The sequence below is a fragment of the Aedes aegypti genome, chromosome 3, assembly GCF_002204515.2.
Source record: "Aedes aegypti strain LVP_AGWG chromosome 3, AaegL5.0 Primary Assembly, whole genome shotgun sequence".
Taxonomy (NCBI): domain Eukaryota; kingdom Metazoa; phylum Arthropoda; class Insecta; order Diptera; family Culicidae; genus Aedes; species Aedes aegypti.
In genome coordinates this window covers 154,216,483-154,243,862 of record NC_035109.1, presented here as the reverse complement: position 1 = coordinate 154,243,862, position 27,380 = coordinate 154,216,483, and the positions used below count along the sequence as shown (strand labels likewise).

At 41.1% G+C, this 27,380-nt stretch overlaps 1 protein-coding gene and 1 long non-coding RNA gene across 6 annotated transcripts in view; one reads left to right on the top strand and one right to left on the bottom strand.

Moving 5' to 3' along the window:
- The window catches only part of LOC5564176 (SH2B adapter protein 2), a 120,431-nt gene extending 104,664 nt beyond the window's left edge, over positions 1–15,767 (bottom strand). For all 5 annotated transcript variants that reach the window (XM_021852304.1, XM_021852307.1, XM_021852305.1 and 2 more), the window contains exon 1: positions 15,244–15,767. The gene's annotated coding sequence lies outside the window, so the exon portion shown is untranslated. The remainder of the gene's footprint in view (positions 1–15,243) is intronic.
- A 9,610-nt stretch (positions 15,768–25,377) lies between these two features.
- Positions 25,378–25,805, top strand: LOC110677929. Its single transcript, XR_002501293.1, has 2 exons — positions 25,378–25,568; positions 25,639–25,805. It is a non-coding gene; the product is annotated as an uncharacterized LOC110677929 (long non-coding RNA).
- The last annotated feature ends 1,575 nt before the right edge of the window (positions 25,806–27,380 follow it).

Genomic DNA, 27,380 nt, shown 5'->3' with positions numbered 1-27,380 from the left:
TGAGTGCCACCTTTCGAGATCGATCAATTTGGTACTAAAACTCATCATCAAGATGCAATATCAAAATTCATATTTATATTTTCAAATTTATTTTTGTACACTATAAAAATGATAATATTTATCATAAATGGGTAACACGAGCCCATAAAATCAATATTTTTCGAATTATGAATTTAGTGGCTTAAGTGTCCGGTACTGGGGGATCTCCCCCTAATTAATTTTTTTATGGTGTGCTCAGCTGGAGCTGCATGACAGCTTCTTTGTCTATGCTGGACCCCGTAGTTCAAATTTTTACCTCTACTTTTGCCAATATTTAGACGGAATAGACTATGTTGCCCGCTTTAACACTATTTTGTTTGAATATTGTGCAGAAGTAGTTTTATTAAATTGTTTTTGCTTCAATTTCAGCCGATTGCCCATAAGTAGAGAAATGTATCCTATTGGCGATACTTAAGATTCACTTCGAAACATTGTTCACTGCCGTTTTAAGTATGATTTCCGTATTCCTAAATCGTATCCACGTCCGTAAGCTTCAGGACCCGATCACTCTCTCCGAAAGCTTCTTTCAGATGCACATCAGCTGTTCTTTACGAAGAACGATGACATTTGGAAAGAATAATTGAGACATAACAATAAATTCAAGAAATCATTAAGTTCACATTGTTTAGTAAATAAATTATTATTATTATTATTATCCTCAACAAATCTGATGATTATGTTCATCGTGTTTTGCGGGTTTGATGTAATTTGTATGAATTAACGAGTTTTTACGTGAATCTGGGATGTCTTATTGATCAAATGATCTTTCAATAAACCATTCCATAATAAGCTCTCAAACCAAATTTTCGTTCTACCAAATGGCATTAAAACAAAATGTTCTAAAGATTTAAAAATAAAATAACTGAACCCTGAAGGAATTATTTATAATGCCAAAAAATATCTTTAGGGGATCTTTATGTGAACAAAACAAACTTGAATTGATTCCTGCTGAAAATTTGTCAGCATGCTTAAAACAATCACTAAATAAATTGAGAGTTTAATTCCCGAAAAGAAGTTCAAAATGAAATATTTTAAGCAATTAATGGAGATATTCATCGACTTGTCTTTAGTAGGACTATTAAATGAACATTCCATAGAATTTTTAAATTGCTTGGGAAATACTTGAAGTAGTTTATGGAGAAATCTACGAGACGAACTGAAAGTTTTGTTCATAAAGATAATCATAATAATATGGAGAAATGTTTGCCGTAATTAAACTTATACATCGCTTAGTTGGAATGCTTTGGGTATTTCTCGGAACAATTTCTAGAAAAGTGCCAAACACCTGGAAAAATTAAAAAAAAAAGATCTGAAGAAATCTCCACTGGAATCCTAAAATAAATCTATGGGGAAATTTATTTTGGATTCCTTTGAGAAATGGAAACCCTCATTGGTAAATGAATTAAGATAAATAGTGGGTAATTTTTCAGGTGGAAAGCTGGTGAAATTTATCTTAGACACCTTATCCTTCTTCTTCTTCTTGGCATTAACGTCCTCACTGGGACAGAGCCTGCTTCTAGCTTAGTGTTCTTATGAGCACTTCCACAGTTATTAACTGAGAGCTTTCTTTGCCAAAGTTACCATTTTCGCATTCGTATATCGTGTGGCAGGTACGATTATACTCTATGCCCAGGGAAGTCAAGGAAATTTCCATTACGAAAAGATCCTGGACCGACCGGGATTCGAACCCAGACACCTTCAGCATGACTTTGCTTTGTAGCCGCGGACTCTAATCACACGGTTAAGGAAGGCCCCACCTTATCCTTCTATTAGTACAATATTTAAGTTTACATAACGCATGTTCAGAATTAGTTGAACATCATAAATTAAACATAAAATTTGAATGGACATAAAATTAAGGTACATGAGGGATTCCACGGAGGCATGCAAGTCGATTCTGATCGACCATTTCAAAAATATCTGAAACTTTGCACAGTTTTTCAGTTCCATCTAAATCGTCATTTTCCGATATCAAATCTTCAAGTTGAGTCACGACTAACTTTTCAAAAGGGTGTATGTGAAAATGGTTCAAAAATATTCAAAAAGCTGCACAGCAAAAACGGTTCGTTCGATTGTTAGACAACTAAAGAAACAAAGTTAGACAACTAAATAAAGATTCCAAAAAAAATACACACAGTAAAAAAAATTTTTTTTTGCATTAAAAAACATCATTTTTGTCACAAAAACTCAAATATCTCAAAACCCTATCGGAATACCAACGTTGAGGGAAAACGGTCCATTATATTAGCTATCTACCATAAAAATTTGGTGATGGTAAGCCAATAAACAAAAAAGTTATGACATTTCAAATATTTCACAAATTTGACACTTATTGAAATTTTTTTTTCATTGTTAATTTTTTTAGGACCGCAGTTTGTTGTTGAATTTTTTGTTAAGGGTACACCATGAGGTTAACAAGTTGTTTTCATGATATTTTATTTAATTATTCATAACTATTATAGCATCTATTAGAAAGTTAGACGCGATCCAGTGTTGTGATCTAAAGTCTTGATAGTGTCATATTTTTTATTGTACGTAACTGAAGAAAAATTCTCTCAATAGTGTTGAAACCTTTTGATAAAAGAAACCTATAAGAAATATAATATTGAAGACAAAAGCTACAAAAAAAGTTTTCTATACAGGTATACGACTAGTTTACCTGCAAAAAGTTTACCTCGTAGAGAACAAGACGGGTCTATACCCAGGTGATCTAGTATACGTAAAGCAGGTCGGTTTTCTCGGCGCTGGTTTTCTCCACAAAGTTAAAATCTGATTACATCTGGGTATAGACCCGCCTTGGTAGAGAATAGACTTTGTTAATCGTATTTGGGAGAAAGCGAGTAACTTCAACAACATCAAAAACATGATAGGTACATACTAGAGTGCCTGTAAACAAGAGTGACGTCACGTTCCAGTTTTGACAGGTCTCCTGCTCGATTGGAACGTGGATTTGTATGGAAATGACAGTTCGCCGCTGTTCCAATTTTGACATTGACGCCACTCTTATCTAGATCCACTCTGGTACATACCATGAACATACTCACGAAAAAGCTAAAAATATACTACCACTATGGTTATAAAAGATTTAATTGTAAAATTTTTCTTCAGTCAAGCAAACGACACCAAACTAGTCAGTAAAAACTTAAAAGTGATTTTGTTTATTAAAATCTAACGAGCAACATGAGTAGTCGGTTTCTCAACTGTTGCAGGCCGTTTGCAGAAAAAAAGTGTTCGAAAGAGCTACGAAATCTCACCGAAAGCACCATAGATAAACTGAAAGCGGCTGGTTATGCTCCAATGTCTACATTGAATACAAATTTACGCATTTGTACGTCGTGCCGTTTAAACGTTGACAAACGGGCAATCTGTACATCATCGGTGGATCAGGTTGCAGGAAGTTCGAAAACAACAACAACTGAGGAATTACTAGATGCACCGACAACAACTGAGGAGTTACCAGAAGTACCAAGTGCAGATAGTCTTGCCACGGTACCATCAGTGATATCTGTTTCAACAAATCAATCAGAAGATGAGTGCATCCAGAAGGTCAACATCGAACGCTTCAACGAAGGGATAGCTGGAATAAAAGTGACTCCGATTAAATGGACGAAGATGGGTTACGTCAATTATCCCGAGAAAAAATACCGTGACATCAACGAAGCTGTACGAAGAAACCTCTTCAAATTAGGACCTGAGGATGTGGAAAATACAGACTACGATGAGGTAATTATGAATATGAAGGAAAGGTTCTCGAATCTAGCCACGACAAGGAAAGAAAAATTATTGATTTTGTCGATGCTGCCAAGCTCGTGGTCTATTCAAGACGCCATTGATGAGTTCAAAACCAATAGAAATACAGCAAAAGAGGCAAAACAATTCAAAAATAACTTTCTTGCAACCAAAAATGCTAGGTCGAGTACTTCATTAACAGATGAGACAAAAGAAAAAATAATTCAATATTTTGAAGACGATGAAGTAAGTAGAGCTATGCCTGGCCAAAAAGATTATGTATCTGTAAAAAAAGATGGAAAGCGTCAAGCAATCCAAAAACGATTAATGATGACTACTTTGAAAGAAGCGTATACACGCTTCAAGGAAATTAACGAAAATATTAAGGTAGGTTTTTCCTCATTTGCAAGCCTTCGTCCAAGGCGAGTGCTTCGTGAAGCCCAAGCAGGACAGTTCGGTTTTGCGTCGTCCGATAAATTTGACTCACGGTTTCGCGCGTGTTTTCGGCTCCTAAGATTTTTTTTTCTGTTTTAGAGCGTCTTGCTGGGTAGGTATTTGGAAGGCACAAGCAAGACGGTTTGTTTTCGGGACGCCAAGAAGTTTTGCTGTCAGTATCAGTTTTGTGTTCAGTCGAGGATGGATTACCAACTGGTGAGTTCGTTTCATTCTTGTGATAACACATATTTTCTTGAAAGCGTAACTTTTGAGTAATTTTAAAACAAACTTTGTATGGTTCGTCACTATAAGTGTCGGCATTATTTTTTTTTTTCTTATACAATTTCAATATACATAAATATATTTGCCTCTTTTATACATCATTAAAAATTATCTTTTGAATTGTTCGACATTGTGAATGTTGACGTTATTTTTAAAACTTGTACCATATCGAGACAAAATGCACAGTAATACTCATATGTAATTTTCAAACAAACTATGTATAGTTCGTCACTACAAGTGTCGGCATTATTCCTGTTTCATATAATTTAAAATATATACATGTAATTTTCAGTTTTCGTCATTAATAAAAACATCTTTTGAATAGAGTAGTGTTTGATCCTTCCACCTTGACGCTTACTCCTGCGGGAGCGGGTGATGAGGGCAGGATCAAACATGTCGCGCGTCGGTAGTGAAGCGGTGAAAAAGTGATCGGTTCGTTAGTAGTGTTTGATCCTTCGACCTTGACGCTTGCTCCTGCGGGGGCGGGCGATGGGGGCAGGATCAAACTTGTCGCGCGTCGTTCGCTCAGAGAAATGAAAAAGCGCCGCGGATCGCTAGTAGTGTTTGATCTATTGATCGCGTCGCTTGCTCTTGCGTGGGCGAGTGACGAACACTTGTTCGGCGTTTAATGCGATTATCGAATTATTTCGCGAATCCGGTTAGGCGTGATTATATCATGGCTCGCATCACCAAACATTGGTGACTCCCAGATCTTTACCTTATCCCACTAACCCAATATCCTCTCCATGACAACCGTGGAGATGCAGAGGTGATCTCGGTCTCTAGTAACAACGGTAGTCACACTAACATTCCTTCCCTTCCCCGATGACCGTAAGGACGTGGCCGGCGCCGTTATTGACTTTTAAATTTGAGCTCTCGATTTGTGCACATTGAAGAATGGTAAGCTAATCCCAAGCCCCATTCATTAATTCCCTGTGCAACTTCGATTGTTCTGGTCAATCACGGAGTAGCAACTACGAATTGTACGGTCATCTATGCTTATGCTTATTTGCAAGCCTTCGTCCAAGGCAATGCAAGCTTCTATCCAATTCAGAAACACATAATGTTTGTGTGTGCACAACACACGAAAATATTAACCTAATCTTACATAGTTTGAAAAGAATCAATTTATCAAAGGATATTAAAATGTTAACTGGTAGTCTTTTGTGTGAAAATACAACATCAAATTGCTATCTACGATCTTGTTCGGATTGTCCAGATTCTTCATCATTGGAAAATACTTTATTCGCTGAGTTTGAAGAAAATTATATTGATCAGTTATCATTTGAGCAATGGGTGGCCACGGATAGGTGTGACCTAGAAACTATTGTAAAACCTGTAGATGAGTTTGTGTCATTTTTTTGTTTGAAATTAGAAAGTTTAATTCCTCACGACTTTATTAAAACAGAGCAATCCCGCTTTTTAAAAAATACGAAAAATACATTACAAGATGGTGAATTTTTAGTCATTTGTGATTTTTCTGAAAACTATAGCTTTGTATTGCAAGATGAAGTGCAGTCCCATCACTGGAACGTACAACAAGCTACAATTCATCCATTCGTTATTTATTTCAATGGAAGTACGCAAATTGAACATTTTAGTTTTATTGTAATTTCCGAAGATTTAAGACACGACTCAGTATCTGTAAATTTGTTCATTGCCAAAATGATTAACTTTTTACGCGTTGATAAGGATAAAGAAATCAGAAAGATATATTTCGCAGTACAAAAACCGTAAGAATTTCGAGCCTATGTCAATTTAAATCAAAGTACGGAATTGATGCAGAATGGCATTTCTTTGCTACGTCACATGGCAAAGGTCCTTGTGATGCTATTGGAAGAACCATAAAGCGCATGGCCACAAGAGCAAGTTTAGCCAAAGAACGTGAGCATCCAATTAAAACTGCAAAAGAACTATTTGATTGGGCGAATCGCAGAAAAGAAGAAGATTTAACAAAATTATAATTTTGTTTTACTACTACTGAAGAGTACGAATTAACGGCATCAGAGCTCAGCGAGCAATATAATAACGCAAAAACGATCCAAGGAACCCAAAAATTTCACTGTTTCATTCCATTGTCAGAAAATAAAATTAAAGCAAAACTATACTCGAACTGTACTGTATTAATAAAATGTTTTCATGATCTCATAACGCATACCCAAATCCAAAACTTTTAAAGTTTATATATAACATTTAGAAACTCATCGATCATACTCTAAAAAAAATATCCTGGTAAAAAAAAAATTTATTTTCGTGTTAATTCATTTTAATCTATACATATATACATATACATATAATATTTATACATATAATATACATAATACTAATGAATACATGAAAACGACTTGTTTAATTCACAATAAAATCAGCAACAAACTGCGGTTCCCGTAATAATTTACACCGAAAAAAAAATTTTTTTTTCTACTAAATGTGAAAATTGTGACATGTTTGAAATGTCATAACTTTTTTGTTTATTGGTTTACCATCACCAAATTTTTATGGTAGATAGCTAATATAATAGGGTTGGTAAATGGCTGGGCATGGCGTACCATTGGTACCTCGCGTACCTGAAGGAATAAATTAGACCCCTTTGTGCGGTCCTTAGCCTCTTGCCCAGCAACTCCTATCCCTACCTCCTCGCGGTACTGGCCGGGGTACGAGTAACCTTAGGGAAGATCGGGTAACCAACCCCCGGTGGGAACTTTGGTCGTATGCTGACAGGGAAGGGGGGGGGGGTTTGCTTTTGCTTTTGCTTCTGCAAACCTTGAGCGTCTGTACTCCATGTTAGGAGCGGCTCACAACAGCGTCTGTTCCCCATGTCAAGGGCGGCTGATCATCGTCCGAGTGCCAGAGAAGGACTCTAAGCTAAACTGCGCACTATGGTCCTCCGAACATTTAGGGGGAATGGTCCTCCGGAAATCTAGGGGGTTGGTGTCAGGCCCTGCAAGCCAGCCGTAAAAAATCAAGCAACGAATAATCAACGAGAGAATACGAACCGGGACAATCGGCGAAGACCACAGCGACGTAAAGGGACTAGCGATTGGAAGCTCGGTACGTGGAACTGTAAGTCTCTCAACTTCATCGGGAGCACACGCATACTCGCCGACGTGCTGAAGGACCGTGGATTCGGCATCGTAGCGTTGCAGGAAGTGTGTTGGAAGGGATCAATGGTGCGAACGTTTAGAGGTAACCATACCATCTACCAGAGCTGCGGCAATACACATGAGCTGGGAACAGCTTTTATAGTGATGGGTGATATGCAGAGGCGCGTGATCGGGTGGTGGCCGATCAATGAGAGAATGTGCAAGTTGAGGATCAAAGGCCGGTTCTTCAACTTCAGCATAATAAACGTGCACAGCCCTCACTCCGGAAGCACTGATGATGATAAAGACGCTTTTTACGCGCAGCTCGAACGTGAGTACGACAGCTGCCCAAGCCACGACGTCAAAATCATCATAGGAGATCTAAACGCTCAGGTTGGCCAGGAGGAGGAATTCAGACCGACGATTGGAAAGTTCAGCGCCCACCGGCTGACGAACGAAAACGGCCTACGACTAATTGATTTTGCTGGCTCCAAAAATATGGCCATTCGTAGCACCTACTTCCAGCACAGCCTTCCGTACCGATACACCTGGAGATCACCACAGCAGACAGAATCGCAAATCGACCACGTTCTGATTGATGGTCGGCACTTCTCCGATATTATCGACGTCAGGACCTATCGTGGCGCTAACATCGACTCTGACCACTATCTGGTGATGGTCAAACTGCGCCCAAAACTCTCCGTCGTTAACAACGTACGGTACCGACGGCCGCCCCGGTATGACCTAGAGCGGCTCAAGCAACCGGATGTCGCAGCGGCATACGCGCAGCAACTCGAGGCTGCATTACCGGAAGAGGGTGAGCTGGACGAAGCCCCTCTTGAGGACTGCTGGAGAACAGTAAAAGCAGCCATCAACGATGCAGCTGAGAGCAACGTCGGGTACGTAGGACGGATTCGACGGAACGATTGGTTCGACGAGGAGTGCCAGGAGGTTTTGAAGGAGAAGAATGCAGCGCGGGCGGTCATGCTGCAGCAAGGGACCCGGCAGAACGTGGACCGCTATAAACGGAAACGGCAACAGCAGACCCGCCTCTTTCGGGAGAAAAAACGCCGCCTGGAGGAGACGGAGTGCGAGGAGATGGAACAGCTGTGCCGGTCTCAGGAAACGCGTAGGTTCTATTAGAAGCTCAACGCATCCCGCAACGGCTTCGTGCCGCGAGCCGAGATGTGCAGGGATAAGGATGGGAGCATTCTGACGGACGAGCGTGAGGTGATCGAAAGGTGGAAGCAGCACTTCGACGAGCACCTGAATGGTGCTGAGAGCACAGGCAATGAAGGACGGGACAACGGAGGAAATGCCTTCGTCAGTACTGCGGAAGATGGAAACCAACCAGCCCCCACTTTGAGGGAGGTTAAGGATGCCATTCACCAGCTCAAGAACAATAAAGCTGCTGGTAAGGATGGTATCGGAGCTGAACTCATAAAGATGGGTCCGGAAAGGCTGGCCATTTGTCTGCACCGGCTGATAGGCACAATCTGGGAAACAGAACAGCTACCGGAGGAGTGGAAGGAAGGGGTAATCTGCCCTATCTACAAGAAAGGCGACAAGTTAGATTGTGAGAACTTTCGAGCGATCACCATTCTAAATGCGGCCTACAAAGTATTATCCCAGATCATCTTCCGTCGTCTGTCACCTGTAGTAAACGAGTTCGTGGGAAGTTATCAAGCCGGCTTCGTTGACGGCCGATCGACAACGGACCAGATCTTTACTGTACGGCAAATCCTCCAAAAATGTCGTGAATACCAGGTCCCAACGCATCACCTTTTCATCGATTTCAAGGCGGCATACGACAGTATCGACCGCGTAGAGCTATGGAAAATCATGGACGAGAACAGCTTTCCCGGGAAGCTCACGAGACTGATAAGAGCGACGATGGAAGGTGTGCAAAATTGTGTGAAGGTTTCAGGCGAACACTCCAGTTCGTTTGGATCCCACCGGGGACTACGACAAGGTGATGGACTTTCGTGCCTGTTGTTCAATATTGCGCTAGAAGGTGTTATGCGGAGAGCCGGGCTTAACAGCCGGGGTACGATTTTTACGAGATCCAGTCAATTTGTTTGCTTCGCGGATGATATGGACATCGTCGGCCGAACATTTGAAAAGGTGGCAGACCTGTACACCCGCCTGAAACGCGAGGCAGCAAAAGTTGGACTGGTAGTGAATGCGGCCAAGACAAAGTACATGCTAGCTGGTGGGGCCGAGCGCGACAGGGCTCGCCTAGGTAGCAGTGTTACGATAGACGGGGATACTTTCGAGGTGGTCGACGAGTTCGTCTACCTTGGATCCTTGCTGACGGCTGACAATAACGTTAGCCGTGAAATACGGAGGCGCATCATCAGTGGAAGTCGGGCCTACTATGGCCTCCAGAAGAAGCTGCGGTCAAAAAAGATTCACGCCCGCACCAAATGTACCATGTACAAAACGCTCATAAGGCCGGTAGTCCTCTACGGGCATGAAACGTGGACGATGCTCGAGGAGGACTTGCAAGCACTTGGAGTCTTCGAACGTCGGGTGCTTAGGACGATCTTTGGCGGTGTGCAGGAGAACGGTGTGTGGCGGCGAAGGATGAACCACGAACACGCCCAACTCTACGGCGAACCCAGTATCCAGAAGGTGGCCAAAGCTGGAAGGATACGATGGGCAGGGCATGTTGCAAGAATGCCGGACAGCAACCCTGCAAAGATGGTATTCGCTTCGGATCCGGTTGGTACAAGAAGGCGTGGAGCGCAGCGAGCTAGGTGGGCGGATCAAGTGCGTATCGATTTGGCGAGCGTGGGGCAGAACCGAGGATGGAGAGATGCGGCCACGAACCGAGTATTGTGGCGTGAAATTGTTGATTCAGTGTTATCTGTATAGATGTTAACTAAATAAATGAATGAGCTAATATAATGGACCGTTTTCCCTCAAAAAATTACGTTGGTATTTCGATAGGGTTTTGAGATATTTGAGTTTTTGTGTCAAAAATTATGTTTTTTAATGCAAAAAAAAAAAAAAAAAATTTACTGTGTATTTTTTTTTTGGAATCTTTATTTAGTTGTCTAACTTTGTTTCTTTAGTTGTCTAACAATCGAACGAACCGTTTTTGCTGTGCAGCTTTTTGAATATTTTTGAACCATTTTCACATACACCCTTTTGAAAAGTTAGTCGTGACTCAACTCGGAAAATGACGATTTAGATGGAACTGGAAAACTGTGCAAAGTTTCAGCTCAATAGAAAAAAATGAATTAAAAAATTTACCAAATTTTGGTGCTGTTGCTTGGAATCACTCACATAAAATCGAGGGTCCACTAAATCAAGGTATACCTATATAGTAGACCTGTTCATATTTAAAAAATGTCTGGAAATCTTTCGGTCAAGCAGTATTCTGAATTATCATGCAAAGAACAATGTCTGGTCAAATTTTCAGCTCATTTGATAGGGATTCAACTATGCTTCAAGTTAGTAATGTGTTTTAAGGCTTATTATAAGGTTTGAAAAATCATAACTCAATACTCATAATTCAAAATCACTTGCTATTACCACCTATTGAAACTAATTCCATTCTGTTAAAGTTTGTCGAAGACGCCAATAAGAATAAATTAAGTTTGAACATTGTTTGATCGAGATTTGGTCACAGAACCCAGAAATCACGGTTTTCTGTATAAGTCAACGGGAAACATACACAATAAATCTATGAAATCATTAACCAGCTTTGAGAAATAAATCACAAAAAATTCTCAAAAATCGAACAACCCATCCAAATCTGATGATAGTTAAATCGTGCATGACATATAGTATTGGACAAAACATTTGCAACTTTTTCGATTTTCCATACAACATGACCAACTTTGGTAAGCTAGATCTCAGCCATTTATGGACCGATTTGAATGAAACTTTCACAGAACATCAGATATAACTTGAATTTAAAAATATATTTTTGAATAATTTTTCCAATCACGAGTTTATAAGTAATAACGGTTTGACTAAAGTGTAATTTTCGACGAAAAATTCAAAACTTTTTATCTCAAAATCTGATAGCCCTACACAAAAACTGTCTTCAGCAAACTTATTCATCCCGTCAAAATCTACAACTTTGCTGAAGATACCATGAAACTATTCCTTCAATATGTTTAGTTATGTTCATTATTAAAAATCGTCAAAAAATTCACTTCAGTCAAACCGTCACTGCTTTTCAACTTGTGATTGGAAAAATCTCTCAAAAATATATGTTGAAATTCAAGTTATGTCTGATATTCTGTGAAAATTTCATTCAAATCGGTCCATAAATGACTGAGATATAGTTTATCAAAGTTGGTCATTTTCATTTTCATTTTCATTTTTCATTTTGCAGCGTTTGGTGGGGCAATGAGAGCGCAAGTCAGTCCAAAGCCGGGGGAAGGGATAGGTAATGGCCGTAATAGTCTATGCGGACCACTTGAACACCATCGGAAATGATAGGAAGGGTTGGGGTAGGGTATAGGAAATTGGAGAAGACTTGACACAGTAATGCGATTAATGCTGCAAAATGTAAATGTGCTGAGAGCAATTTAATTTGAGTTTTGGAGTTTGCTTTGATTTATTAAAATTACAAACCATTGTACAAGTAAGAAAGAATTAGCTGATCGCTCTATAGAAATTTATAACAATATGAGAGTGATGCTAAGAACTGCTGATGGCACGATGCGACGCTTTAGAAGCTTTTGCTAATGATTGAACATTACTAAAAAGAACGCAATTCAATCGATGGTGACAACTTTACAAACTTTATCTGTTTTTATCATGTACAGATATAAAATTATAATTCAATTCACTGATTGGCGGTGCTGATTTATATAAAAATATTTGATATTATTAAAATGAAATGTGTTACTTACTCATGATGTTTATACTTCCCTGACCAGAATTATTCTGTTTTGAGCACCCTTTTCGAAGCTATTCTATCCAGTTATCCATTGACTGCTTACAATTCTGAAATTATTCTTATTGTGCATGCTCATGCATTATATTAGTAATGATCATAATCATGCAACAGATAAGAAGGTGAGAAAGAGAGAATATAGGAACAGTGATTAGTAATGAGTAATTATGTAGTTTTGTTAGAATAATAAACAATTAAACAGCAGTAATGAATAGCTTAAAAAATGACATTACAGCATAGCTGAGCCTTTCGGATCATAAGACCGATGTATAAAAATAATTTGTTTCGAAATTGTCCGCGTGGTCTTCTAGTGCCCCTATTAGATAAGAATCAATCATAGACATACATACCGAATGCTCGTCATGACCCTATGACCAACATTTGTATATGTATAGCCTTAGCTGATGTGGCTTTTCTAATAGGTAGTTCTTTCACTCATTGATTGTCTTCAAAACCTTGTCAAGTATAGAAGATTGATTTTATTTTGTTAATTACTACAGTATTAGGTATTATTTTATGTTTTTATCACTATGGATATTATCAAGGCCAGAATTCCCAGTGAGTGAAGAATTTTATAGTACTAGAACACCATAGAAGATCGCTAAACATTACCTAATCATGGAACGGCTTTTTGCTCTATTATTTTAGGTAGATGCTATTGATCTCCCTTTGCTCCTATCCGCAACCCGGTGCACGCGCCCTGTTGGTTTTCGAAAACCTCGTAGAAGATTACAAACCGTCAATGGCATTCCCAATTACTACCCCACATTGCACATTCAAGGGTCTGATTGTGCTCCTAACCCACCCTCAGCCTGTAATCTTCTCGCCAGTTTGAAGTTATATTTTCCCGAAGTGAAAGTAATTTTGATGAGTGATAGCGTAGTGCAGCCCAACTTCATAGTACAGTAGTTTAACCAGAATCTTTAGGTCAGAAGATAAAATCTAAATTTAGTAATAAAGAGGTTGCCATTGCTTTGAAATTCACCCAACATCTAATCAAAACTACTAACAACAGCGATCAATTATCAAAATGCATCGCTCCCTGGAAAATATAATTCCAAGCCCAGGGAGTTTATCAAAGTTGGTCATTTTGTATGGAAAATCGAAAAAGTTGCAAATGTTTTGTCCAATACTGTATGTACCGTTGATTGAATGAATTGAACAAGTTAGCATTGCTTTTTCTTTCCGAGCGATGATTGTTTTGATCGTATTTCACTGACTATGGACCTATGCACGGGTTCACTATTTGACGTTTAAGCGGTGCCGTGTTATTTAGGTGACCATGGAAACTAGTGAATTCGGCACCGCTCAAACGTCAAATTAATGAACACGTGCATCGATCCATTAATCATAATCATCGACTGAGAAAAAGCAGTGCTAACGTGTTCATTTTTTACATTCCTTGAAGCTTGTAGTGGTGTTCTTGGCTAACCCACAGCGGATTTACGAATGTGCTTCCTAATTACCTGTTTTTACAATTTATATTCGTAAGATTGATTATCTATGAATTTAGAAGATAAAAATACTTTAAATTTCCGTCTACTTAACATAAATTCTTCAAAGATATGGTGTGCTACGCTGTTTAATAGATTTTTGATGATTTTAGTCATAAAAACCTTAAATTCCACGAGTGAAAAATCACATCATATAAGAAAACGAAGAGATGTACTTGGTTTTTGTTTACTTTTCCATCTATTGACAGTTCTAGATCGCTCTAGAGTTGTCGAAATAGTTTCTTAGTCTGAGGATTAAGGATGGTGCTATATTTTGCATAGATTTATAGCATAATTACCGTAAAAACATACCTGTTCATTTTACAACACCAACCAAAATACCCCCCCCCCCCCCTCCCCCTGTTCATTTTACCCACAGTTCCACTATGTTTTTCAGGGAGAACACTCCCTAAAAATAGTGATTTTCAGGAACCTTGAAGCACAAACCTCAACCAAACTATTTTTTTAAACTTGTTCCAATCGTAAAATCGTGTTTGAAAAAAGATCGTAGGATTGAATAAAATACTATGTAGAGGTATTTCCGTTAAGTTTTAATGTTCCGTTCAGTAGTTATGAATATTCAAAGCTTAAAAATAGTTCAAAAACACATAATTGATTCGAAGCACATCTAAATTATTTTTTTTAGTTAAGTGGTGAACTCGCCAAGGGCGAAAAGCCACTCTAATAAAGATAAATAAATAATAATACATCTAAATTTTCTACAAATTGACTGAAATTTTGACCAGAAGTTCATTTCGACATGAAAAATCAAAATATTGGTTGACTAAGGAACTTCCAGATATATAGCCATTTCTGACTTCAATTACAGAAATAGTCCCAATTTGTAAAAATGCTTTCCGAAAGGATTTTGATAACAAATTCAAGTTTTACTACTATAACTAGGCTGTCAAGGATAAGTGACGAACTCCTTCCAACTTCATCAAATAATAATCGTAGAGCGAATTGTTTGAAAAGCGTTTCAAAAATGCTAAAATCTCATCAATTTTCAATATTTAAATTCAAACCCTCAAATGTTTTCGATTCCAATAGAAATAACTCTGAAGTTTTTACTTATTTTGCGTTCGTTTTGCTCAACTGATTAACAGACACTTAGTTATTTCGTTTAGTATGTTGTGAGTCCCTTACTTTAAAAATCCCCCGCAATATCAAAGACACCCCATTTTACGGCACCAATTTCTAAAAGTCACCATAATTTCAAACACAACATTCCCAAAGCCACATTCTGTTTTCACTCGACTTTTACCTTATTTCCTCACTTCCTTCACGAGGGCAATTCCAACAGCAGCCGCAAGACGAAGACGGTATGGTTTTTTTTATTTTTGGGGCTGTGCTCTATTTTGCTGCATCCAGCCTCTTTTCGTGGCTCTCTACCGTATCAATGAATTGAATACCAATCGTCAGTGATGATGACGGTGGCGGCGGTCGCTTGATGATTACGATGATGCTGATGCTGCTGCTGCCTGCCAGCACGATTTTTTCTCTGCTTCGCCTTTTCCGTGCTTCAAGCTTGCGACGAGATGATCTTTGGCCCGGATAAGGAAAAATCACCCCCGGCCACTAGATAACACATTCCGCACGGAACCGAAACCGTACCGACGCGCCGAAATCCGTAAGCTACCGATTGGCACTGGTCTGACCGCGTTTTGAACGGGATTTATGCGTTTAAAAGTGAATTCAGTCGACGGAGAAAACGCGAAAACATTTCACTGCCGCTTTGCCAAAGAGAGCGCAATCAAAACACGTACGAAGGGGAGTGGTGTCGCTCGGATATTCAGCAATTCAGCGCAGCAAACCGCGGCGAGTCGACGTCGAGTTTTTCAGCGCACTTAAAACGTCAAATCGAGCTCAGCGACCGGGAACGCTCGGTTATTTTTTGCAGTGGGGCGCACTGATACAGAAAAAGGTGCACACGGAAACAAAACATCTATGTCAATAGGGGTTTATTCATAAATTTCATAACGCCAAAAATGGTCATTTTTGACACCCACTCACCCCCTCGTAACGTATTTTGTGTGAATATTTTTCGTATTTTGTATGAGCTGTAACATTTTAAGGACACCCACCCTCCCCCTTCAGCGTTATGAAATTTGTGAATGGGCCCTACACGCTAAGATGAGAATACCCATAAATGGGTATTGCAATCATTCAAATTTGAGTTCTTGCCATGTTACCCATAATATGAGTAAAAAATACTTATAAAAAGCAGTAAACTTTACTCATATTATGGGTAAACAGCCTTTACCCATATTTGAGTGAAAATTTGAGGACTTCGCCATTTTTTATTGTCTTCGTGGAAAATACATCAACTTATAGTGTATATTATTTTGTTCATCAACTGATTTTGTAACCGTTGGTTCCAATTGCTACTTGCAGCTTCCCCGCAAGACATTTTTCCTTCCCATTAACCCCACTGTGCTTGTCACTCACTTTATGCAGTCAAGTGGTACCCACCTGTCGGCATAAAGGGTGAGTACCGGTTAGATCCCAACACCAATACGCTTCAGAGAAGTAACCCATTTGCAGCGGTTTGAGCGCGAGGAAAAAATAAAAGCTCGCCGTACGTTCATCATTTGCCCACAGATGGAGTAGGATGGAAGGGTTGCCAAATTGGAAGAGCATTATAGGTACTTCGGCAATTTTCGTGCTCGGTCGTACCAATTAGATAATTAAATACCTCAGCTTTCATCTCGGAGAGATTATTCTGTCCGAAACATTAGTCGGAATTGCAGTGCGCGCCGGAAAATAATTATTAAATTCGATAAATAGCATGCGTAGTTAAGCTCAAAACCGCATGCAGAGTTAGTATAATAGATTTCAGTGCAAATAATCATTATAAAAGTTATCCGTTGTGACTATTGTAACGTCGCGTCCAAAAAGAAGGTCAAGTGTTAGATTGACAAGAAAAAGGGCCGTTCTTCTACTCAATAGGATCGGGCATCGGCGATTTCCACGGACAAGCGCACCAGAAAACTCCTCGACACGCCAGTGTGGGACAGAATTGGGAAATTCGTCGAAGCGTGGCCCTGTCGGCCTATTGTTCCATTGTTCGGCCGGTATTCCTGGTCAAACCATCACCATCGACCATATTGCCACGCCACGCCCGGTCCAACCACCTCGTCATTGCTCCTCGCCAAATCCGCCACGTTGACTGCTGGCCCTATCAGTCGGCCGACCTTATCATCACCATTGTCCAGTTGCCACATCACGGGAGGATAATCCGCCGAAGGGATTTAGGTGGGCCCTGGGCCCCTCCTTTACCTACGACCGACAAGGACCCGTCTCGTCGGTGACTGACCAGCCAAGCCATCAACCATCAGCGCAAGCCTCGCCTCTCCCCTCAGCAACAGAATTCGCCCGTCATCATCATCAACCCCCAGCTGCTACCACCATGGATCGAAAATGAGCATGAACCGCAAGTACCCCATTAATACGTTGTGACGTCACTCTAAAATGCCATAATTGGCGAATAAACAGGCATGTAAATTGAATTGCTTTGTAGGTAGCACACTTTATTTAAGATTCGGCTATCCATTTGTCTTCTCCACCACTCTTAACTTTGCTTCGTTTGTTCGGACTCATAAAGGAGTCGCCAGGCCTCGCCTACTGTGTATCGAATGTGAATTCTTCTCTTCGAGTAGCTTTTGAGCCCCTCCTAGGTACGGCACTGTTTGTCAGTTTTTCCACTTTGCAACATCGGTGGGCACGTGTCGCGCAACACACGTGCATGTGTGTAGCTCCCGCCGTAGGTGAGTACCTTCTGTGGGTGTATAGTGTTGAGATCTAAGGTAAACGACCCTGTAATTGTCACCCTTCCCTAGTCTCAGGGAGCTAGCAGGTAACAATTTGGCGCCCAACTAAAATTTAAAATTCTAACATTACCACCCCCCTTTGGTAAGGGCAGTAAAACAGTGTCCTGTTTTAGTTTTCTCTTTCGTTCTCCAAACGAAGAATCATTAGTGGTTGAGAACTGTTAAATTGATCGAAATTTCACGATGGATGTTGAATTCGACCTACTCTACAAGAATTTATTACTACATCATCTCGAACGGGAAGAGATAGAGTATGAACTTACTATTCGTGGTCTTCCTTATACGGATACAGAAACGCGCGCGGCTTTAATGAGACGGTTGAAGGATAAACTCAAGGCCGATCCGAACGCGAATATAGATATTACTCAGTGCGATTTTGAAATCGGTTCGGAATTCAAACAGATTGACTCGAAGATTAAAGAAATTCGGGACTGTCTAGCACATAGGAACAAATTCGAAGGAATCCGAGAGAGCCTTAAAACACGATTGGCTCATTATTTCAAACGTACCAAACGGTTAACAGAATTAACTGATAAAGATGAAGATCTTTCGGACATCGACGGTTTGATTGCGTGCATTCGCGGAACATTTAACGATAATTTTTCAATCTTTGCGCCACTCGGGCAACGAGATGTTATAGAGACACTGAACCAGTCTATTTCGAATCTCCTAATTACGAATGAAAACTCGTCGGCTACGGTACAACAAAATAAGACGTCTACCCCATACGAGGAAGATGTTGAAGTGCTTGAGGGAGCATCAAGCTCGCGTACGCGTAGGCTCAAATCCGGTATTGATCATTCGGGAGAAAAGCTATTACCTGAGTCAGAGTCGAACATCATGCCATTGCTTTTGCAGCAATGGATGATGCGAGACACACAAATTCAAAATTGGGTCCAGCAGATGGTGAGAGAACAAGCTTCGGAGTATTTCGAAAACGCGATCCGGACAAACTCTCGCTCCGTCCCCAAAGAGAAGCCGTCGGTGAATACAGTTCGTAAAACAACCTCACGCCGGTCAAATAATCGTTCACGCCGGTCAAGCTCGGAATCTAGAAAGTCCTCCAGTACCGAAGCTGGTTGGTCTTCCGATGAACCACGGAATTCGTCGCGCGGAAGCAAACGTGTCCAAAAATCGGGAAAACGTCGGCCAGTCTCAGACTGGAAACTTAAATACGACGGGTCTGATAACGGACTCGCCCTAATGAAATTCCTTCGCGAAGTAGAATTTTACGCTAAGTCCGAAAAGATGTCGAGCAAAGAATTATTTCAATCCGCGATTCACCTGTTTAACGGCGCCGCGAAAACATGGTTTATGACTGGCTTTGACAACGAGGATTTCACCTCGTGGGAAGAGCTGAAAGAGGAGCTCAAGAAGGAATTCTTGAGCCCTGATCACGATCATTCCACCGAAATTCGTGCGATCGCGAGAAAGCAGGCACCACGCGAGTCGTTCCACGATTATTTTCTAGAGTTACAGAAAATATTTAACTCGTTAACTAAACCTATGACCGAACGTCGGAAATTTGAAATAGTGTTCCGTAACATGCGCGCGGATTATAAAGGACATGCGGTGTCCTCGGAAATCGATAACTTAGCCGATCTCAAGAAGTTTGGTAGGCGTTTGGATGCGACATATTGGTTCAAATACCAAAATCCGTCCAACGAGTCGTCCATTCCACGCGGTAAGCCATCTCAAGTGAATGAGCTCAATGCGGACGCGAGAAACAAATCGAAATCCAAAGCAGGGTTTACAAAGCAAAAATCGCGAACTTTCCATAATTCGTCAACTCAACCTCGCGGCTCAGATAATGATGAAAAACCGTCGCAAAAACCACCCGAAAGCGGTGCGAAACCGAAGGAGCAAAATCCACCAATCCCCTCTCAGTACAATCAACCAGCCCCTAAATACTGTTTGAATTGTCGCACAAAGGGTCATCACACTCGTGACTGTGATCAGCCCAAACAAAAAAGTTGTCAAAAGTGTGGTTTCTATAACGTAGACACAGCTTCTTGTCCAAACTGTGCAAAAAACGAATTGAAGACTGTCGCGGAGGGCCGACAGTTCAATCGGAACTGAAGTCCCTTGCTAATTACGACAATGTAACTTACGCTCTTCAGAACCAAGGGTTCGACAGAGTTTCCCCCACCGATTATGTCCACACTCACAATTATCAGATTAATGAGACGATCATTAAAGTAGAAAATGACGATAGACCATTTGTTAAACTGTCCGTCTTCCAAATTCCCCTGGTAGGCTTGTTGGACAGTGGTGCCCATCTAAGCATTCTGGGGATGGGAGCTATGAAATTAATACGCAAATGTGGCCTTAAAATCTTTCCATCCGAGGTGAGTCTTCGGACTGCCAGCGGGGAAAAATTGGGAGTCACTGGTATAGTCTATCTTCCTATTACCTTTAATGGAAAAACAAAGATAGTAGACACACTGATAGCACCTTCGCTCAAAAGGAAAATCCTTTTAGGAATGAACTTTTGGCGTGCGTTTGAAATTCGCCCTACCGTAGACGAGGTACAGGTTGAAGAAACGGTTGCCGACGAAGACTCGGAGGCAAGTTTTCCGGACTCCAAGGAACCCGAAATAGAATTAACCGAAGAACAAACTGCTCGGTTGAACGTTGTAAAAAATCAATTTAAAATTGCATCGGAGGGTATACTGGATACCACCGATTGGATAAGCCACAGAATAGAACTCACAGAGGAAGCCAAAAAGCTTTCCCCTGCTAGAGTAAATCCGTTTCCAGTTTCTCCGAAGAAACAGGAACAGATCAACAACGAATTGGACAAAATGCTCGAATGCAAAATAATTGAGAAATCTTACAGCGACTGGGCTTTACGTCTGGTTCCTGTAGACAAATCAGATGGAACAGTGCGCCTTTGCCTGGATGCACGCAAGCTGAATGAACGTACGGTCAGGGACTCTTATCCCCTCCCACACGCCGACCGTATCTTGAGCAGACTAGGACATGCTAACTACATATCTACTATAGACCTTTCAAAGGCTTTTTTACAAGTCCCTCTGCATCCTAGGTCTCGCAAGTATACGGCATTTTCCGTGTTGGGAAGGGGACTGTTCCAGTTCACGCGTATGCCTTTCGGTTTGGTCAACAGTCCTGCGACACTCGTGCCTATTCTGCGCGGCGTGTGAGGTGACACGAGTCGAATGAGGTGACAATTGTCGACTCGCTCCCATTTGATTAACATTAGTCGTCTCACGTCACTCGCGGTGAGAGCGACTCGTTTCGACTCACACGCCGCGCAGAATAAGCACAACTATCACGACTGATGGATCGAGTGTTGGGCGGTGGTGAGCTGGAACCAAACGTTTTCGTCTACCTGGATGACATCATCGTCATTAGCGAAACGTTTGAAGAGCACCTGACCCTACTTCAGGAAGTGGCATCCAGACTTAGAGCTGCCAATCTATCTATAAATCTAGAAAAGTCCCATTTTTGCGTCACTGAAGTTACTTACCTAGGCTACATTCTGGATCGTGATGGTCTGAGGCCGAATCCAGATCGCGTGGCCGCGATTGTAAACTATGAGCGTCCTAATTCTTTGCGGGCTCTAAGAAGGTTTCTAGGGATGTGTAACTATTATAGACGGTTCTTAGCCAACTATAGCAAATACACACAGCCCCTAACGGACTTACTTAGAAATAAGCCAAAGACAGTTTGTTGGAACGATGAGGCCGAAGAGTCATTCCGAAAGATAAAAGAACTTCTTATAAGTTCCCCAATCCTAACCAATCCCAACTTCAATCTACCCTTTGCGATACATTGCGACGCGAGTGATGCGGCCATCGCCGGTGTGCTTACGCAGACGCACGACGGGATCGAGAAGCCTATTGCGTTCTTCTCGCAAAAGCTGACCACTACCCAACAAAGGTATTGCGCGACCGAAAAGGAGGGCCTTGCGGTCCTCAATTCGATCGAGAAGTTCCGATGCTATGTGGAAGGTAGCAAATTTACCGTGTACACAGATGCATCCGCTCTGACGTACATAATGCGCAGTAGCTGGCGAACGTCCTCGCGTCTATGCCGCTGGAGCATAGAGCTACAGAAATATGAAATGACTGTCCTGCACCGCCGAGGTGTCGACAACATCATAGCCGATGCCTTGTCCAGGTCCGTCGAGGAACTGGAGGCCTGCGAAGAGGATAACGGCTGGTATGCGAATCTTAAAAAGAAAGTACAATCCGATCCAGAGAAATACAAAGATTTTAGAATAGATCATGGGGTCCTCAAGAAGTTTGTTTCAACACAAGACGACCTTTTGGATTACCGATTCTCTTGGAAAACCTGTGTTCCTAAATCCCTCCGAGAAACAAAACTCGTTGAAGAACATGATGACAAAATGCATCTAGGAGTCGAAAAAACTCTGGCGTTAATAAAGAAAAAATACTTCTGGCCGAAGATGCTTGAAGACGTGCGAGAGTACGTCAGAAAGTGTACTATTTGCCGGCAAAATAAACCAGCAAATCGGTCTCAAATGCCTGAACCTGGTCAACAACGGTTGACTAATAGGCCTTTTCAAATTGTGGCCTTGGACTTTATTCAGTCCCTCCCCCGCAGTAAAAACGGTAATACTCACCTACTGGTAATAATGGACATTTTCTCGAAATGGTGCTTACTTACCCCGGTGAAGAAAATCTCCGCTCCACTGGTAACCAAGATTCTCGAAGAATCTTGGTTCAGAAGGTATTCAGTTCCAGAGTTCATTATAACCGATAACGCTTCGACTTTCCTAAGCTCAGAGTTCAAAGCTCTGCTAGCCAAATACCAGGTCCAGCATTGGAGAAATGCCCGATACCATAGCCAGGCAAATCCCGTTGAGCGTCTAAATCGCACGATCAATGCTTGCATCAGATCGTACGTTAAAGACAACCAGAAAGTTTGGGACACGAAAGTGTCCGAAATAGAACATTGCCTTAACAATACTCCCCACTCCTCTACCGGGTTTTCACCCTACCGAGTACTTTTCGGACACGAAATAGTTGGGACAGGTGAGGAACACAGGATGGATAGGGAAAAGGAAGAGGTATCCGAGGACGGGAGGTTGGAAAGGAAGGGAAAAATCGATGAGCAAGTTTATTCCACTGTCAAGAAAAACCTACAAAAATGCCATGAAAAGAACATAAAGACTTATAATCTACGCTCCAAACAATCTGCTCCGGTCTACGTGGTGGGCCAGAGAGTCTTTCGGCGGAACTTCCGACAGTCATCCGCAGCGGACTCGTATAACGCCAAACTGGATGCCCTATACGTTCCGTGTACCATCCTGGCTCGAGTGGGAACGAGCTCGTACGAGCTAGCAGACGATAAGGGAAAGCCTATTGGCGTATTCTCAGTCTGTGATCTGAAGCCCGAAGCCTAAAAGTAATCACCATTCATTAAAATCTTCAAGTGGGTCGTTTTATTTGAGAAACACTCACCTTCCATTCATACGTCCGGACGTAAAAACAAAGAAATTTTCCTCGGTTTGCTCCCCGAGACCTAAAAATATTGAAAACAAAATGGTTTAGCACTCTGTCGTGATTGTGGTCGATTGAAAACTACTCGTATCATCTCTTACCTGGCCAAGATCCAAATTTCCTCCTCCAACAGCATATTCTCACCTCCAGCTGATCTTTCAAAAGTCCAATGGGAATTCGACCGGTAAAAGCTTTTCCGATCGCTGGACACGCGCGCAGTCAGAATTTGCTGCTGGAAGACCCGAATTTAGTCGAACACGCCGGAAAACTCGCGGAAACCGTGAAAACGCGTCGGAAAAGACAACTCGCATGCACCGTCGTTCGATCGCGCAGTAGTTACAAGTTGACGATTTGACAGTTCTCAACACAGTAGTGTTGGTAAAATTGAGTTACCTTTTCTTCATCGTGAGTGCGATGAAGGTGAATGGAAATTCAGAGTGGGCCCTAGGGGTTCATATATTTAACATAAATCGGTAATCGATTAATGTTGTAATTAATATGTAAAAACCCTTGTTTTGATTTGAAATGTAATAAACAGCATTTCAGGAGAGGGACGATGGGGCAATGTAACCGTTGGTTCCAATTGCTACTTGCAGCTTCCCCGCAAGACATTTTTCCTTCCCATTAACCCCACTGTGCTTGTCACTCACTTTATGCAGTCAAGTGGTACCCACCTGTCGGCATAAAGGGTGAGTACCGGTTAGATCCCAACACCAATACGCTTCAGAGAAGTAACCCATTTGCAGCGGTTTGAGCGCGAGGAAAAAATAAAAGCTCGCCGTACGTTCATCATTTGCCCACAGATGGAGTAGGATGGAAGGGTTGCCAAATTGGAAGAGCATTATAGGTACTTCGGCAATTTTCGTGCTCGGTCGTACCAATTAGATAATTAAATACCTCAGCTTTCATCTCGGAGAGATTATTCTGTCCGAAACATTAGTCGGAATTGCAGTGCGCGCCGGAAAATAATTATTAAATTCGATAAATAGCATGCGTAGTTAAGCTCAAAACCGCATGCAGAGTTAGTATAATAGATTTCAGTGCAAATAATCATTATAAAAGTTATCCGTTGTGACTATTGTAACGTCGCGTCCAAAAAGAAGGTCAAGTGTTAGATTGACAAGAAAAAGGGCCGTTCTTCTACTCAATAGGATCGGGCATCGGCGATTTCCACGGACAAGCGCACCAGAAAACTCCTCGACACGCCAGTGTGGGACAGAATTGGGAAATTCGTCGAAGCGTGGCCCTGTCGGCCTATTGTTCCATTGTTCGGCCGGTATTCCTGGTCAAACCATCACCATCGACCATATTGCCACGCCACGCCCGGTCCAACCACCTCGTCATTGCTCCTCGCCAAATCCGCCACGTTGACTGCTGGCCCTATCAGTCGGCCGACCTTATCATCACCATTGTCCAGTTGCCACATCACGGGAGGATAATCCGCCGAAGGGATTTAGGTGGGCCCTGGGCCCCTCCTTTACCTACGACCGACAAGGACCCGTCTCGTCGGTGACTGACCAGCCAAGCCATCAACCATCAGCGCAAGCCTCGCCTCTCCCCTCAGCAACAGAATTCGCCCGTCATCATCATCAACCCCCAGCTGCTACCACCATGGATCGAAAATGAGCATGAACCGCAAGTACCCCATTAATACGTTGTGACGTCACTCTAAAATGCCATAATTGGCGAATAAACAGGCATGTAAATTGAATTGCTTTGTAGGTAGCACACTTTATTTAAGATTCGGCTATCCATTTGTCTTCTCCACCACTCTTAACTTTGCTTCGTTTGTTCGGACTCATAAAGGAGTCGCCAGGCCTCGCCTACTGTGTATCGAATGTGAATTCTTCTCTTCGAGTAGCTTTTGAGCCCCTCCTAGGTACGGCACTGTTTGTCAGTTTTTCCACTTTGCAACATCGGTGGGCACGTGTCGCGCAACACACGTGCATGTGTGTAGCTCCCGCCGTAGGTGAGTACCTTCTGTGGGTGTATAGTGTTGAGATCTAAGGTAAACGACCCTGTAATTGTCACCCTTCCCTAGTCTCAGGGAGCTAGCAGGTAACAATTTATAGTCATGATTAATTTAAATCGAATAAAAAACATATTAGAAAAGGTAAGCTACATTCGAATAGATAGCAATATGCCCAGAAGTCAATATACTGAGTACTTGTTTCCAGGCACAACAAGAAATCTCCTCCAAGAAACTCTACTCTCGCCCTATTTTAATAACCGGGGAGCACATAATTCGGCCAAATACAAATCAAACACTGGTAAGTAATAATATATTTAGTTACTCGATGTAATCATAGTAAAAGTGGTGTATTTGCTTTTTTTTTATAGAATAGGATGTTGCAGAAGGAAGAACAAAGGCCGTTGAAGATCAATTCTATGGATATTCCACTACCGATCCAAGCTACCAGGACGACATTCTTAGAATAGTGTTGCTTCTTCATTATTATGGTTGTTAAAAATAAATACTTTGAGTTCTAATCATCGCAAATTTTCAATTTATTTGATTTTCTTCAGAAGGAAATAATTTCTAAATTACCCATAAATGAGTAAAGAAATCCTGTTTTTTCAATTCTGAACATGTACCCATATTTGGGTATACCTATATGATGCTTTACCCATAACTAGGTAAGTGCACTTTACTCATAAAATGAGTGTGTGCACTTTTAGGCTATTATGGGTAAAGTTTACTCATATTTGGGTAGACTGATCTTAGCGTGTAGGGTCCTTAAGTCCCATTTATTGTTTTGTACCAAACACAATGATTTCTGTTAAGGGCACATTCACAAATTTCATAACGCTGACGGGGGTGGGTGGGTGTCCTTAAAATGTTACAGCTCATACAAAATACGAAAAATATTCACACAAAATACGTTACGAGGGGGTGAGAGGGTGTCAAAAATGATCATATTTCGCGTTATGAAATTTGTGAACAAACCAAGGAACAAACCCTAACTGTTTTTGGAATTGGGTGAAAACTTCAAGATTTCGATAAGAATACTAGGAATCTGATGCAATTATTGGAAATTCGGTAGAAGTTGTTGTAACATTCGATTCCTCGTTAGAATAGGGTAATAAAGCACTGTCCCAATTTTAGTACCAAACGCTTAAGTTTAGGTCAAAAATCACATGTTTACTCAATTTTCTAATGTTTTCCGTTGGTTTAAGCCCAAAAAAACATTTTTTTAGATTTTGTCACATCCTTTGGCTTAAACTCAAATTTTGGGTGTATTTTGTTTTCCGTGTCCCTTACGAAATGTCATATTGGAGCAACCCCAGTGGTTGAACTAAAACCCTTGTGCACTGTAAACTTGGCATTACCCTTTAAGGTGTAAAAAGTACCCACTATTTTCTGATATATGAAGCTGTCAAAATAAAGGGTAGTTCAAAATTTTCCATAGTGGGTAAATTTTGCCCATTTGTAAGTTCCGATGGTTTACCCTTTAATGAGTGAAAAAAATCTTAAGATATTTTGGCGGATGCTGTTTTTCAGTCCGTTATGTTTCATTGTAACTGGAGTCGCATCTGGGTCGCTGATAATGCAGGAGTGTCTAGATTTTCAGGTGAGTCCAATATCGAAAAACATTATACATCTCATTTGAAGAAACGCTGTTGTTTTTGCAGAATGGATTTTAGAACCAAAAACTTCATTGCTGTTCGTCTCTACAATCAGGAGCATGATCCAGATTGGAAACTGCGGCCAAACGCCCGAGAGCTGTAATTTTATATAGAACTTGATGTTAATATCAAGATAAAGCAACATTTATTGATCAATAAAGTGCAAAACTGGTGTATGATTGTTTGTCCTTTATTCTTTATTATTATTATTCATAAATTAATTTCAAATTGTTATTATAAGTCGTAAAACTACAAACAGAGTAAAATTTACTCTCTTTCCTAGCTGAATTCATTTCGAATAGTGGGTAAAATTCACTCGTTAGATTGACGTACAAGCCGTTTACTCTTTAATGGGTACAGGCCCTTTACTCTTTTTATGAGTTAAACTAGTTTCTCTCAAAGAGCGTACTTTTTTACCCTTTAAAGGGTACTTTAGTCTTACAGTGTGGTGTTTT